Source organism: Meriones unguiculatus, chromosome 21 (genome assembly GCF_030254825.1).
Source record: "Meriones unguiculatus strain TT.TT164.6M chromosome 21, Bangor_MerUng_6.1, whole genome shotgun sequence".
NCBI classification, from domain to species: domain Eukaryota; kingdom Metazoa; phylum Chordata; class Mammalia; order Rodentia; family Muridae; genus Meriones; species Meriones unguiculatus.
Genome location: NC_083368.1, coordinates 16,535,237 through 16,549,552, shown reverse-complemented (window position 1 = coordinate 16,549,552; position 14,316 = coordinate 16,535,237).

Here is a 14,316-nt window from a genome sequence, read left to right as displayed (position 1 = left end):
CCCAGGGTGATGTGATGACCTGCCTTGCCCACTCTGGATGACCCTGTTCAGTTCCAAGAAAACCCCAGAATGGGTCCCATGGGTCAGCCGGCTTTATTCCCCTAGTGGCGCAGCCAAATACACGTATTTTTTTTTTCTTTTCTGTAGCTCTCAAATCAGCTTAGGAGACCTATCTGCAGACACAGAGGAGCCAGCCGAGGGTGTTCAGGAGTGTTTTGCTGGGATCTGGAGTGTGAAGGCAAGTGGCTGCTGGTGACCACAGAAAGGGTAGGGGGCTCAGGAGCCTGAGTGTCCCCTAATTCAGTGTCCTGAATTCATCTGTACGCTGACCTTTAGAAGGCCTTGGCAATGATAAAAATGCTAAAAGTCGACAATATGAGCCAATGCAAGACAAGTTCAAGTATATAAATACAGGTTTATTTGGAAGCAGTTCTTCACCGCAATGCAGGGAAAGGGGCAGAGAGAAAGAGGAAAGAGAGACAGAGGGAGGAGGAGGAAGAGGAGGAGGAGGAAGAAGAAGAAAGAGAAGAAGAGGGGGAAGAGGAAGAAGGAGGAGGAGGAGGAGACGAAGAAGAAGAAAAAGAAGAAAAGGGGAACCAAAATATCATCGAGGGAGGAATGGGGAGTTCAGGGTAGAGGAGAGGACAGGGTATGCCAGCCACACCCTGCAGCAGGTAGGGACCAAGGGATGCTGGGAGACTCTGGGAGCCAGTTCTGCTCTGCTTTGGTCCAAAAGGCCCCTTAGCTGCTTGTCTGAAGTCCAACATGATCACAGGGCTGTGATAAATGGTGGGTAGCTGGTGACCTCACCGTACAGGTGAGGTCAGGGGCGGAGGAGTGTGTGAATAACGGGCATCCTAGAGCAACCATCCTGGAAGGGGAGCAGAGGAATGATGAGACCAAGACTGTTTACCTAGAGAGGAGTCCGCAGATGGGGGGTGGGGAGGAACCAGCGTTCTCTCCACTTACCACTTGTAGAGGAGTTTAGGAAACAGCAGGGGGTCGGGCAGGCCAGTCACCCTGGGGAAAGAGCTACATTTCCAAGGTCTGAGCAAAAAGGGACTCCTACACTTCTGGTTTGTCCACCAGTCCCCGTGGAAGCATCTGGGTGCCTCCTCAGCCCCAGCCTGCAGGGGAACCAAATGTTACCGATTCCAGAGCCCACCGATGGAGCCCTGCTGACCTCTGCCAGCTGCCTCTGTCCAGGATGGAGAGTTCTCATCCCTGCTCTCCATTCCTCATTGCTGGGCACATCTGTGGATGTTAGAAATAAGTTCAGGGTCGCAAAGAAAAAGACCACCATTTCAACGGCAGGGTCTGGATGAGAGGGCTTAGAAAGAGCGAACACATCGAGATAGGAAGTGTGTTTGTTTTTATTCTAACTCAGGTGGTGATTGTGTCTTTTCCCCACTGGCTTCGGTCCAGCTTTATTCAACTGAAAAGAATTTGGCTCCTGGGAAATGAAGGAGGAAGGAGAAGGAGGTCACTGGTCCAAGGAGAAAAGGGTCACTGCTCTAGGCCATCAAATTCCTAGAAAGGAGTGGTGGGCCTTTGTGTAAATAAAGGCTTTACTAAGTGAAGATTAAAGCATTTGCAGAAAAGTCTTACAAAGTGGGGAGATAAAAATTTTTTTGTTCTGGGCTGGAGAGATGGCTCAGAGGTTAAGAACACTGGCTGTTCTTCCAAAGGTCCTGAGTTCAATTCTCAGCAACCACATGGTGGCTCATCACCATCTATAATGAGATCTGCTGCCCTCTTCTGGCTTGCTTGCACACATGCAGGCAGAGTACTGTATAAATAATAAATGAATCTTTTTTAAAAATTACTTCCTTGTCCTAAACGTAAGCTTTATAGTAGTGGATAGAAAAGACTCATGTTTGCTCTTTCTGCCAGTGGAGCTGAGAGCCATAAGCCTCATTTCCGAGGAGGATTTGTACCCAGGGGCTGTGTGGTTGTGTAGTTACCGTGTTGGCATGGGTCATGTCTATAAGAAGAGCTTTCCTGGAGACAAGAACTTTGAAAGCAGCATCCAGTTCACCTAGAAGCAACAAAGCCTGAGTTCCAGAAGCCAGTTAGGTCGGCAGCAAAGCTGACGTCAGCAAACACTGCAGTGTGGTCCCAGCCTGCAGGAGCCCGTGGTCTCTGAGAGCTAATTGGTTTTGGAACGGAAAGCACCGTAACAGAGGCTCTGGAGGGGTGGGAAAGAGGACAGACACTTTCCGAGAGGGAAAGAGCAGGCTGTTCAGAAGAACCTCAGCATCAATGGGAATAACCACCTGGTGCCGGGAGTGACCATCCCAAGGCCACACAAGATAGCTGCAGAGTCCCCTGTCAGGAAGATTGATCCTCTGGAGACTCTGAGAAACATCTAGAATGGTGCTAATCTCAAGGTGGGCGGGGGGGGGGGGTAGCAGAGGGAAGCACCCTCTGGGGTCCCTGTCATGAGCTCACACTGTCAGAAACATAAAAGTTACATTTGTGTCTTCTCGCGGTGTCAGAATTTATTGAGGAACAAGGTGTTGCAAGTGGGGTAGTTTGTCAGACTAGTCCTCCCACCATGCTCTCCTTGATAGTCCAGAAGGAGGCAAACACGGGCTTTTATTCAGTCTTAACTCTATTAGCATTAACTTTCAGATTATATAATGTGTGTGCATATATATACGTGTGTGTGTGTGTGTGTGTGTGTGTGTGTGTGTGTGTGTGTTATAGAATGGTTAAAAAGGCAAGGAGTTTCAAAGAGGCCTGGGATGCCAAAGCTGGGAAACTGATAGGCATACTGACTGTGTGGGGGTGGGATATCAGGCCAGCTGGCCCGCTCTGGAGAGGGCCTGCAGCTGCTCTTGTAGCGTCCAGCTGCAAGGCCAGAGCTGAGCTACAGAGCTGAGTCCAGCTGTGGATGTGACAGGACAGGACTGGGAAGAGAGTCATTAATGGGTAATGGCTATAGGTGGATGGACAGGCCATCTAGGTGGCTGAACACCGAGGCAGAAAAAAACAGAGTAGGCTGTGTCAGCAGTGAGGGTGGAGCTGAAGCCCCCCCCCCCGTGCAGTGTGGAGTTCTCTGCCTGTCTACCCTTTGATGTGCACATCAGGTAGTCATAGGGGCTATTGCCAGGCCCCCAGCGAGAGAATTACACCCTATTCTTATGTGTCCAATAAGTTCTAAGGCCCTGTTTTCCTGGCATGGTTTTAATATGCTCCTGTGCCCAACAGTACTACTTTACCCCAATAGATTCGTACAATGCCCACCCCCTTTTTACTGCCAGGGTGTCATTTTTCATGGTGTATTTCATGAGCTGTGACAGACAGATGCACGGTCATCCTCCGTCCTCAAAATGGATCCCAAACTGCTTGTGAAATGGGATCTTTCAGGGCAAGGCAAGTCTGAAAAGCCATTGCCTTACATAATGGGAATGAGTTTAGGGCAGGGCCCAGCTGGACCTCACCAGCACCCAAAGGGAGCCTCTTAGCCTTCTGGTACCAGCTGCATTGCTGGGGGTGAAAGTGACCATCATCATTGTCTTTGCTTGGGTACCATGTGCTAAGTACGAGTATTTTTCAAGAAGATGGAGGTCTTTCCTGTTTGGGAGTTATTCCCAAAAGAAGAGCTCAGGGGCTCCCTGTATGATCTGCACCAGGCTGAAAGTGCACAAGCCAGGAAATATTTTAGAGAAATGGGGTTCATGGTGGTGGCTCCAAGGTTGGCTGAAGAAAGGCAGGCTCGATCTAGAGGGTATAGTGAAAGAATGCAAAGGATGGAGACGTTTGCTTAGGCTTATATTGCTGAGCAGGAACCAGCAGAAGGAGACAGAAGAAGACAGCAAAAGAGAGCAGAGAACCCCCAAGAGGAGGAGGAAGACAGCAAAAAAGGAGAGGTTGACCTTAAGCAAGAACACCTGGGGTGAGTGTGAGGGGTGTCCTCCACCCCAGGGGCAGTTCCTGGAGCCACACACAGCTTCCTTATATTGTTCTTTAGAGACAAGGTTTCTCTGTGTAGCCCAGGCTGGCCTCGAACTCACAGAGATCCACCGGATTAAGGGCGAGCACCGTCACCCAGGTGGAATGTAATCATTTAAAAACTATGTGCAGCCAGCTTTCTGTCACTATTACAAAACGCCGGAGGTGAGCTTAGGAAGAGAAAGGGTTTGTTTTGGCTCACAGTTTTGGAGACTCTGTTCCCTGATCTGCTGACCCAGCTGCTACGGGCCTGGGGGGAGTTGGTGTAGCATGCTGGAGGCATGGAGAAGCCAGAGAACACAAGGAAAAGAGGAAAGACCTAGGAAATCCCCATCCAGGGCACCACTCCTACACCCAGCAGCATCGCCTTGGGGCCCTTAATCTGAGGATTAGGGGAAACACTCAAAATCCAAACTTTTGTCCGTCAAAAGGCAGTTTCAAGCCCACAGCTGTAATCTTAGCCCTCAGGAGTCTGAGGCAGGAGGATTGTGACTTCTAGGTTGCCTTGGGGAACTCAGAGATCCTTCCTCACAAACCAAATAGTATGGGGAACCAAGGTATGGGGAACAACTGTTGAGAAATCGAAAAGGACCCTCGGAATGGAAGAATCTCACAGAGCTGATCAAAGTTTGAACGCAGAACACACTAAGACTTCTTCCTGCTTTATGGCACAAGGACTGGCGGTTAAGAGTGCTGGCTGCTCACACAGAAAGACCAGAGCTTGTCTCCCAGCATACCGGCTTCCAGCCTAAGTGAAAAGCAGTGAGCGCCAAGTTCAGGAAGAGACCTTCATCAAAGCCACAGGGTGGAGAGTGATGGGAGGCACCCAACACCCGCATGCACACCCATCCATACACATGTGTGTGTGATTGTGTGTGCCTGTGAACCTCATGTGCAGACATGCACACACAACTCGTGTAGACATTTTTCCAAAAATAGTTTACAAATGGCCGATGAGCGATTGCCGTCCATGCATCTGTAGGACCTGGTGGGAAGATGGAAGAGCTGGCTCCCCCACACCGCCGTTTGACCTCCACGCATGTGGTGTGGCCTGGTGAATCCACCTATGGATAGGATGATATGTAACAAATAGCCAATGGTTAGAAACAACCCCAGGGTCCATCGGCTGCTGAGCGAGTGGGCATCAGAGTGTGGTGGACACACAGTGGGGTGTACAGCGTGGCGGACCCTGAATGCTTTTCTTTATGGTACTCGGGATCAAACCCAGGACGTCATGCGTGCTAGGCAAGTGTTTGTCCACTAAACGTTAAGGGAGAGAAGTCATGAGAGCTCACGCGGTAGGTGATTGTGTTTTGGTGACAGAGGATGTGTGCACAGAGAAATGGTCACCTAGAGTTGGGCGGGTCTGAGAGAGTATGAGGGGATGTTGTTCCACTCAAGGGTTTCTGTTGCTGTGGTAAACACCTTGACCGAAGCAATTTAAGGAGGAAAGGGATTATTTCAGCTTACATTTCTAGGTCACAGTCCGTCACTGAGGGAAGTCAGGCAGGAATTCAAGCAGGAACCAAGAGCTGGAGCTGAAGAAGAAGCCATGGAGGAATGCTGCTCACTGGCTTTCTCCTCATGGTCTGCTAAGCCTGCCTTCTTTTGCCAGGATCACATGCCCAGAGGTGGCGCCACGCGCAGGTGCTGGGCCTTCCAACCTCAATCGCTCACCAAGAAAATATCCCACAGACTCTTCTACAGTCTTACAGATGCACTTCTCAGCTGAGGAGTCTCTTCCCAGATGACTCTGGCTTCTGTCAAGTTGGACAAACAAACAAACAAAACCCCACAACTCACCAGGACAAGCGTGCTGGATAGAACATACAGGATTTTCTTTGGGGGGTGATAAAAAGTTCTAAAATGGCTGTGTTGATGGTACACCCGCTGCTGGACTATTCATGTTACAACATGTCAATAAAGTTGTTTCTCAGAAACATGAGGCCTGTGGAGGTCACTTTGCCTCCACAAGGATGGCCATAGCCTAAAAAATGGAGGACCGCAAGTGTTGACAAGAACAGGAACCACTGGAGCTGGCAAGAGCATGAACGAGTGCAGCCACTTTGGAAGTTGTCTGGTTCCCTCACTCAGGCAAGTAACTTTGACTCTGATCCTAGGAGTTACCCCAGAGAACTGAACATGTGTGTCCAAACACAAGTGCAGATGTGAAGGCTCCCCGTGGCAGAGGCGGAAACAGCCTCAGGTGCCATCAGCAGACGAACGGGGAGCCAGGTGCTGTGTTCACTCAGGGAGGTTTTACTCAGCAAGGGAAGAGCTTAGAAAGCATTCTGCTGTGTGATGGCAGGTGCTGGCTCAAAAATCTCAGAGTCTGACCAAGCAGCTTATTTTGCTTACACAGTAAAACTTTGGGAAAAGGTCTTCTCGTGATAATTATTTTAGTAAAGACTCAGGGATGGCCACATCTAAACCTCCTTGCAAGGGACACACATCTCTAGAGCAAAGCACCTGCGACCCTTCCAATGACTCCTAGCGACTGGTAACCGCTCAGGCAAAGGGCCTCAGAAGGAAGGATTTGTAACAAGCGTAAGGATGGATTCTGTTGATGGAGGATGACCTCTTTCATAAGGATGGGTCGTATTCACAGGGAGATAAAGCTCAGGATTAGGGCCTAAAAAGCTGTTCAGGATTTTGGGGGTCCAGATGAAAGCTGACTAAGTAGAATACCAAAAGATCACCAGATTGTTAAACAACATCCACTCCCCGCCTCCGGGTGTAAAGGCATCATTCCTTCCCTTGAGGGAAGAAAAAGCGTCCATGTTTCACAATTCTCGTTCCTCCAGTGCTTCCTATAAGCTGTGCCTCTTACACACACGAACATGTGCACAGAAAAATAGTATTTAAAAACTAGCACATCAGCCTTTGGCACCCCGCACATGCACGTGGGAGTTGCTGGGGTGCAGAGAAGCCTAGAACAGAGACCCTCATCCATCTTCAGCTAGTTCTGGGACCTGGCCTGCCCTAACCCTCCCCCAGCTCATTGCCTGCCCCTCACACACACCCTTTCTTTCAGCTTGGCTTGAGGGATCACCGCCCATTCCACTCAGATTCAAAATAAAAAAAGAGGTTTAGAAAATCCAGTCTTAGGCTGATGAAATGGCCCAGAAGTAAAGGCCGTTCACTGCCAGGCCTGAAAACCTGGGTTTGAAACGCGCATAGTGGGAGAGAACTGACTCCCACAGGTTGTCCTCTGACCTGTGCTACGGTGTGTGCACTCACTGGTGTTTTTTTGCTCCGGTCTCACTGGGAAGTGGTTGCACACACACTTAATCCCAGCAGTTGAGAGACGGAGGCAGGCGGATCTATGTGAGTTTGAGACAGACCAGCCTGGTCTACGAGTGAGTTCCAGGATAGCCAGGGCTACACAAAGAAACTGTCTCAAAAACAAACAAACAAACAGCAACAACAAAAAGTCCAGTCTCCCTCATATGGCCACTGATGGCCCCTCTGGGCCTGAGACCATGTGGGCACGGGGGTGGGGGTCTAGTCTGCACATGCGCAGGACTCTCTGTGGTCACCCCACATCCGGCCCTAGAATGTCAGCCCTTTCTGGGTCTCTGACCAGGGCTGTGTTCTGTAGCAGCAAGCCAGCCGGTAACCTCCCACCACCCACCCCAGACTCCCCCTTTATCTCCTGCAGCCTCATCCCAGGAACTTCCGAGAAGGCAGAGCCAACTCCGAAACGGGGCTGCAAAGCTTCCAACACGTGAACTCTGCCCCCATTCCCAGCCAAGAGGGACTGACAAGGACCGATAGGCCTCCTGCCTCTCACTCAAAAGAAGCAAAACCAGACACACAGAACGGTTGTTTTCAAGACATAAGCCATCAGGGATTGTGGACGCTAGCAATCCCAAGGGATGGGGAAAATGAGGTCCAGGCTACCGCTGGGCTGTAGCTGCTGGGCTGGCTCACTGCCTTGAGAGACTTCCAGACCACAGAGCAGGAAGGGGCACCCTGCAGGGCCCAGTGGACATCCTGAGGGAGGGAAACAACCAAGTATTTGGGGCAGCAACATGGCTGCTGTTGGTAGGACAGAGGAGTGAAGAGAACAATGTGTGTGTTTCTGACCTCGAAGATCCTCTCCAGCAGTTATTATTAATTACATTTCACATGTTTAAAAAGCTATGTGGGGCCAGGGTACAGCACAGTAGCAGAGGATGTGCCCAGAATACTTGGGGCTCCAGGTTCAAATCCTCTCTCCCCTCCCCCCAAACTATTGAAAATATGAGAGTCCTCAACTGAGTTAGAGATAAAATATCTGAAATTAAGCAACAACCCTGGATGGGAATTGACAGCTTATTAGATGTTACGGAAAATCATGAACTTGAAGTGTGGACTTCAAGAAATGAGACACAGAAGGAAAAAAAAATACTTGAAAAAGACAAAGAGGCTATTAAAAATAAAGAAAACCAGTGATGCAGAACAACGTTAACCAGCATGAACCAAGTTATCACGAGTCTTAGGAAAAAGAACAGAGGGAGGAAAACTGTTAGAGGAGGCAATGGTGGGAAAGTTACCACACCGGAAGATGAAAGTTATAAATCCAGAGATCCAAAGATCTCAGTGGACCTCAAGCACAAGAAGCAAGGAAAGATGGGCCAGAGAAGTGGCTCAGCGGGTAAGGGGACTGGCCACCAAGGCTGACGACACAAGTTCAGTCCCCAGGACTCACCCAGAAAGAGGAAACTGACTGGCATTCAATCACACAGATGCATACACATAAATAAAAATAAGACTTTATGGGGGCTGGAGAGACGGATCAGTGGTTAAGAGAACTGGTTGCTCTTGCAGAGGACCTGAGTTTGGGTCCCAGCACCCATAAGACAGCTCACAACCATCTACAATTCTAGTTCCAGAGGTCCTGATGTCCTCTTCTGACCTCTGTGGGCTCAAGGCATGCACACCACCACAGACATACACAGGCAAGACACTCGGGTACATAAAATAAATGAGTATATAAACACGCAAATGAGTAAATGATATTAGGACTGCAAGATGGTTGAGCAGGTGAAGGCACTTGCCACCAAGCCTGAAGACCGGAGTTCAGTGTCTGGACACACGAGACAGAAGGAGAGAACAGCCTCCCGCGAGCTGTCTCCTGACCCTGACACACACATTGTGGCATGCGCGTATCCACCTCCCAAATAAGTGGTTTTTGGTTTTGTTGTTGTTGGTTTGCTTGTTTATTTGAATATTTTGTTTTTTGTTTTTTTTCACCAAGACAGGGTTTCTCTGTGTAGCCCTGGTTGTCCTGGCACTCACTCTGTAGACCAGGTTGGCCTCGAACTCAGGGATTCACTTGCCTCTGCCTTCCAAGTGGTGGGATCAAAGGCTTGTATAACCGATATTTGACCAAAATAAGTAAGTGTAAAGAAAAATATTTTAAGATCTGACCCAGTGGTGGTGCACGCCTTTAATCCCAGCAGAGGCAGGTGGATCTCTGTGAGTTCAAGGTCCGCTTGGTCTACAAAGGGAGCACCAGGACAGCCAAGGCTACACAGAGAAGCCCCATCTCAAAAATCCCAAAGAAAGGAAGACATGACCCAGACAAGGTTTGTGATGCACAGGCTTAGCGCTGGAGAGGCAGAGGCAAGTAGACCGCTTATTAGTCTGGGCAGCCTGATGTACACAGTGAGGTCCAGGCCTGCTGGGGCCACATACTGAGATCCCGTCTCTAAAAGAAAAGGAAAAAAAACAAACACAGACTCAGAAGAAACAATTCAGAAGTCACTAGTTCACTCTCTGGGCTGTGGTGGCGGTTTCCCTAAGTGTGTGCATCTGTCAAAATATATCCAGATCCCATCCCAGACACAGCTGTCACACACTCTTCACATGAGCCTCGGCAGACCCAGTAGGGCTTCTGGTCAGGAGGAACAGCTGTGAGAGACTGTGCGCCAGCGTGCACGCGAGAAGGTGTTCTCGTGTGAGTGTTCACGTGTGCTAATGCAAAGGGAGAACGTGCTTGCATATGGATGCATGAAGGCTGCGAGTGCTCCCGTGAGAGAGAGAGAGAGAGAGAGAGAGAGAGAGAGAGAGAGAAAACACGCGTGCACATGCAAAGGTTTGTGGGCACGCACATGCGTCTTGAGAGAGAAAGCGTGTGTGCGAGTATGTATCTGCGCATCAGTTGGATGATAACGCGAGCATGGGAGCACACGTTTGTAAAGTCATATGTGTCTGAGTGAGAGGGCCCAGGAGGGAGCTCTGCTTTCGAACCCCCCCAGAAGCTCGCCCTGCGCGCAGAACGATGATGCTGCAGCTTGCTCCCTGAGGAGCTTCTGAGCAAAGCTTCACACGGCTGGGCTGCTCAGCACGGGCATTCTCTCCCTCTCTGCTGGGAGCCAGGGCGGCAGAGCCCCCACCAGGCCTGCCTTTTGCAGCAGTAGGCATGACAGGACCTTGAGTGGTGGCTGCAGAAAGCTGAGCTTAGTGCGCATGAGCAGGAAAGGGGCTTTGCCAGAAGGCCACTGAGGACAAGCAAGAAGAGTGTCTAGGGACACAGAGGGCAAAGGAAGGAGAGCTTCCCACGGCTGCTGGGAAGCACAGTCAGGGCTTCCACAAGAGCAGTATGTGTCCTTAACTGCCAAACCATCCTCTCTCCAGCTCTGGTAGTGTCCATCTCCGACAGAAAGTTTTAAGGACTCTGATATCTACAGCAGGCTTCTTTGTTTTTCTTTTTCACTTGTGTGTGTGCACGTATGTGATATGTATAACATGTTCATACTTGTGCCCATCTGTGTGTAGGTGCCAGCGTGCACGTGCCATAGCACATGTGGGCAGGTCAGAGGACAATCTCATTTGTTGATCCTTCTACCTTGTTTGAAGCCGTCCCAATCGCTTGCTTGGCTTTGGGAGATTTTCCCGTCTCGGCCTCCCATTCCGCTGGAGGGGTGCTGGGATTAAATCTGCAGCGAGTCTAGCGTTTTTGCACAGATTCTGCGGATTCAAACTCAAGCCCTCACAAAGTACACAGCAAGCACTTTACACACACAGTAGTTTTATTGGCACCTAATGTTGTTGCAATGGAGGGTCGGTTCACACCACTTTTGCTACACATCACAAGGTCCTGGAGCAAGACAGCAGCCTGAGCTCCTTGGGGCGGTGAGTGTGGGTGGGGGCGCCTTGGCGATGTCCAGAGATTTCCGTTCAACTATGGTCGAACATGCTAATTGTTTCATGGAGTTCTTATAGTAACAGAACCGAGAAAGTCATAAATGAAGAGACTTTTCAAATCCATCAGGCATGCGGGTGTGTGGCTGTTAATCTTGGAACCTGATGGATTTGGAATCACCATGGGAACAGGCCTCTGGGCATGTCTGTGGAGGAGATTCTAGACTGGGTTAACTGAGGGGGAGGAGCCCACCGTGGATGGCTGGCACTGTGCCCTGGCTGGGCTCCTGGACCAAATAAAAAGTAGAAGGCAACTTGAGTACCAGGGTTCATCTCTGCTACATTCGCATCACTTCTCCCAAGAAGCTGGACTCTAGAGCTAGGGCACCTGTACTAGCTTAAGGGCCCAAGGAAGGCTCTGTATAGATGGAATGGAGAGTTCGTCTGGGCTATAGCCACCTCTGGTCCTGTGGGAGCTTGGGGGAGCCTCTGACTATACAGATTATGTAAGGGTCATTTGGGGAGCCCCTGGCTAGAAGGGTCATTTATATTACTAGCCACTTCTGGTCCTGGTTGTAGAAGCTTGCTGTGGCCCAGCCCAACAGATGACACAGACCACCGGGTTATTAATCACCTCCAATTCCTAGCTTTCTGGATGGGAAGAACAGGTTTTATGTGCATTCCTTTGAGAGGACAGTCCTGTATGCTTAACATTCCTGGTTTCCCCGAAGCTCTGAGTACGAGGACCTTCATGCTGTGCTCCCAACAACTTTCCACCTGTTTTTTGAGGGACGTTTGCTCACTGAGCTGAAAACTTAGCAATTTGGTAAGACTGGCTAGTCAGCAAGCTTTGGGGTTCCTCCTGCCTCCCCGCTGCTGAGATCACCACACCTTGCTGGAGAGATAAACGGTGCTTGAGAGGTTAAGAACATGGCTGCTCTTGCAGAGATCCTGAGTTCAGTTCCCGACACCCACACTGGGTGGTTCACAGCCATCTGTATGTAATGCCAGCTCCACTGAGACCGAGGGCTCTGGGATCTGTAGGAATTTGCTCTCACAAGCACAAACCCACACGGAGATTCATAAACCCACACAGGCACAGACAGATACAGACATATGCACGCATCCACTCATGCACAACTAGAAACAAGTCTTTTTTTTTTTTTTTAAGCCAGGTGGTGGTGGCAGAGGCAGGCAGATCTCTGAGTTTGAGGGTAGGAGGCTAGCCTGGTCTACAGAGTTTTCCAAGACAGCTTGCTTGTGCACCAGGGATTATTCTTGAATACGTCACGCCAGGAAACTATTTCCTAAAGTATACCATGTTTAAATCTGTTGGGAATAAGCTGCCTGGCAGCAGACTCCCTAAAAGGTTTAAGATCCGGAAGGCGTAGAGCTGATGTTCAGCAAACCTCGGAACCATCATTTCCTCACTGCGGGAACACTGCTGAGCCTGGGCTTGTGAACACTGGCCTGGGTCCAGACGCCCCCAGGAGAAGCTCTTCTCTGGCCAAGAGCCCAGGAATTGCTGTGTGTGAAAAAAAAACTCATTCTTTTATCTTTCAGACTCAAGAGAGTCATGTGGCCCAAGCCACGTTCCTGCGTTGGCCCAATCAGGGGTCTTCTCCAGCAAAGAACATGACTCCGTGATGAACTGTTCACCTAGTCCTGCCTTTTCCTGTTACTGTTTTAAGCTTTTTCCCCAGAGATCTCCTCAAAGGTTATTTTATTTTGTATTGTTTTTAGATAGGAATTCATGATGTATTCCAGGCTGACCTCAAACTTGGGAGCCTCAATCTCCCGAGTCCTTGAAATACAGGTGTCTGTCAAACCAGACTCTTACATCAAGTTTCTCTATGTAGTCTTGGCTGTCCTGGAACTCACTATGTAGAACAGGCTGGCCTCGAACTCACAGAGACCTGCATGCTTCTGCCTCCCAGAGAGCTGGGATTAAAGGAATGCACCACCACCATACAGCTTCATATCTCACTTTTTTAATATATAGCGCTTTGCTGGCCTAAGGGAGAGCCCAGAAGCCTGTGAATGAGTGCTTAGGGGGTGTGTGTGTTGAGGCCTGAAGCTATAGAAAGCTTCCTTTAATGTACAGTGTCCATTTCTTTGTTTATTTGTTTGTTCGAGATAGGGTTTTTCTGTTATACCTCTGGCTGTCCTGGCATTCATTCTGCAGACTAGACTCACCTTTTTTCCATAACAAAGGGAAGAAGCAAGGCAAACCAGCTTTTTCTCACCAATGGGATTTTGGTGGTGTGGATAGAAAGGGTCTTTGTGGCTACTCATTAAAGTGCTTTAGGCCTCAGCCTGAGTCCTACCTACTTTCTTTCTTTCTTTTTTAAGATTTATCTAGTATGTATACATTGTTCTGTCTGCATGTACACCTGCTCGCCAGAAGAGGGCACCAGATCTCATTATAGATGGTTGTGAGCCACCATGTAGTTGCTGGGAATTGAACTTAGGACCTTTGCAAGAGAAGCCAGTGCTCTTAACCTCTGAGCCATCTCTCCAGCCTGAGTCCTACCTAATTTTAAACCCGTTCTGTGACAATGGCTGGCCCCATCCCACCCAGACAGTATAGACACGTGGTCTCACAGACTGGAACACTTAGCCCCAGCTGACCTAGCACCAACCACTCAGGCTGACCCACCCTTTCAACAAAGGGCTGCACACGTCTGAGCTGGACCCAGGCTCCAGCTCCCTGGATCCACCCCCTTACCCAGCAAAACGCTGCGCATGTGCCAGCCGCTCCAGGGGTGTCCCCCCCACATTCTAAGAAAGGAGCTGCACATTTACAGGCTGCCGACGCTGTCCACCCTGCACACACGTGCAGAGGAGTCACGAGGACAGGTTGCAGCTGGTCTCCACAGGACTGTTTATGTCACAGAGGCACAGCAGGTCCACAGGCGGCAGGGAAGCCAACAGCCTCTTTCTAAAAGCATGCACTGTACAGGACAGGCTTAGCAAGGATGGAAAGTCACTCTGTGTCTTGGCTGACACCAGGCTGTCGAGGTGTTGCCTGAACAGGGCTTGGGAAAGTTGAGTTAGGCTCAGGTACTCCACCTTGCTCTACGGTCAACCATTAAGGTTCCAGTCAGGGCACCCCTCCCCACACTGCAATCAATGGGAACCATTAAGATCAACAAAAAGGTGACAAATGGGATAAGGGCTATATGAGACACACAGGGCAAGTAAGACCCAGTATGTTGGAGGGTCAGG